This window comes from Mastomys coucha, unplaced genomic scaffold, assembly GCF_008632895.1.
Source record: "Mastomys coucha isolate ucsf_1 unplaced genomic scaffold, UCSF_Mcou_1 pScaffold9, whole genome shotgun sequence".
Lineage (NCBI taxonomy): Eukaryota > Metazoa > Chordata > Mammalia > Rodentia > Muridae > Mastomys > Mastomys coucha.
This window is the reverse complement of record NW_022196915.1, coordinates 49,725,690-49,727,913: the sequence shown is the minus strand read 5'-3', so window position 1 is coordinate 49,727,913 and position 2,224 is coordinate 49,725,690. Positions and strand designations below refer to the sequence as shown.

Here is a 2,224-nt window from a genome sequence, read left to right as displayed (position 1 = left end):
AATGTTTCTCTGGGTTTAATCTATCCAGTTTGTGGAAATGTGCTCTGGTTGCCTTGGGAAACCAACACAATAGCTTATTTACTTTCTTTTAAAATTATGTACACTGTGCAGAATTCTCTGGGGCCCTTGGCCTGCTGTCTGTCCCTTCCCCCTTTTCTCCCTCTTCCTTATTTTTTTAGTGACAGGCTCTCACTGTGTGGTCTGGTCTATTCTCCAACCAGTGTTGGGCTGGCCTCAGCCTCTGAGTGTTAGGCTCACGGTATGTGCCCACCAACCCCAGTTATGTTTCTTTTTGTAGTCTGTCCTGCCTGCCTGCCTTCCTTCCTTCTTCCTTCCTTCCATCTTTCCTTCCTTCCTTTCTTTCTTCCATCCTTTCTTTCTTCCTTCCTTTCAATCAATTAATTAATTAATTTGCTACAAGATCTTCCTCAAACTCACAATCCTCCTGCCCCAGGGTCCTAAGAGCTAGGATTACAGGTGTTTACCACCATGTGCAGTGGTGCACATGTGGTCTTTCTCTTTAAAATGTGATATTATAGACACTGTATTCTGTGGTATATGTTAGGCATGTGTCCTGCCACTGAGCTGCATCTTCACCTCCTGGATTTATTTTTTGGAACATTTTTTTTCTTTACATATTTGTTTAATGGAAAGTACTGTAGGAGAATCGAATGTAAAAATTCAAATTTTTGAAGTAGAATTTCACAGACCCAAACTCTTTTTTTGGGGGGGGGTGTTCAAGACAGGGTTTGTCTGCATAGCCCTGGCTGTCCTGGAGCTCACTCTGTAGACCAGGCTGGCCTCAAATTCAGAAATCTGCCTGCCTCTGCCTCCCAAGTGCTGGGATTAAAGGCATGCACCACCACCGCCCGGCTCCAAACTCTTGTAAAAAGCAATTTTCAGGGGGTCCTTTGATGAGGTCACGGTTGGTTATTTTCTATTCTCTTTCTGTCCCTGGTTTGCATAAGCCTTTATTGGTCATCAGGGAGTGATTTAAGAGGGTCACTTGCTTAATCTGACCAGATCCACCTCAAAGGCTAGTCATCAAGCCTGAGGGACTCTTAAGCGGAAAGGGGGAAGGAAGGCCTCTGAGCCTGAACTGTGGACTCAGGACTGCTCTGCCCAGAGGCCACGGGAGGGTGGATTTCCCAGCACAGTGGAGGTCAGCGTATTTCTTCTTTAGTCATCACTAAAGACCGTTCGCTTTGGGATTTTTGCTTCCTTTCTAGAACACCCCCAGTCTCCTGACTGCAGTCACGTGCCTTATCTACATTGGTGTTTGAGTTTTCAGTGGCCCAGCTTTGTGACTTCAGATGGTCCCTGGAGAGGGGAACCGGCTTCCTGCTGCTTTCTACCTCCAGTTCTGCGATAACAGAAACAACCCGGTGGACCCAGGCTGTTAACAGAGGAAGTCATGCTGGCAGAGTCCCGGACAGAGGCCCTCGGAAGCTAACTCTAGCACATTTACATGGTCCCTCAGAGTGTACGAGCTGCTGACCACTGGTTCCCACTAGGGTCTCTCAACCGCCCTGAAGGCAGATAGAAAGACCCCTTCCGCAGTTAGAGTGACAGACAAGGTGAAGTGTGTGCTTAGCAGGACCAGTGCTTGTCCCTTCCCTAAGCCTAGCACCGTGTCAGGTTCATATTTGTTTCGTCCTTTAAGTATGTGCGAGGCAAGTAGCATGTTCATGCCTCCTTCTGTCATACACACTAAGCATGAGCTTTACCACTGAGCTGCATATACCCACAGCTCTTTTGTTTTGTAAAGGTAATCCAGGATCAAAGGTAAAATGATATAGTGGAAGAGCGAGAACCAAAATAGTTCTTCTGCTCCTGTCTGCTCTGTGTGTGCGCGTGCTGGTGTGGGTGTGTTGGAGGCTTATGGTTGATGCTGAATGTCCCCCTCCCTCTGACTTATACACATAGGCAGGGTCTCTTGATGGCCCTGGAGATCACCCTTTTGATTACTCTAATGAGTTCATTGGCTCTGGGGGATCCCCTGTCATTGCTAACAGGGCACTGGGATTACAAATGCCCATCTATCTGGGTTTTTGTTTTGTTTTGATTTTTGGTTTTTGAGACAGGGTCTCTCTACATAACCCTGGCTGTCCCGAAAATCACCATGTAGATGAAGCTGTCTTCAAACTCAGAGATCCTCCTGCCTCTGCTTCCCGAATGCTTGTTTTGCTGAGCAACAACTTACTCCCAAACACAGCTTCAACCA

The 2,224-nt window shown here is 47.0% G+C and overlaps 1 long non-coding RNA gene across 1 annotated transcript in view; it reads left to right on the top strand.

Moving 5' to 3' along the window:
• LOC116084652 overlaps positions 1-1,361 on the top strand; it is a 25,508-nt gene extending 24,147 nt beyond the window's left edge. Inside the window, exon 3 of the long non-coding RNA XR_004116203.1 lies at positions 1,230-1,361. This is a non-coding gene — a long non-coding RNA (uncharacterized LOC116084652). The remainder of the gene's footprint in view (positions 1-1,229) is intronic.
• The last annotated feature ends 863 nt before the right edge of the window (positions 1,362-2,224 follow it).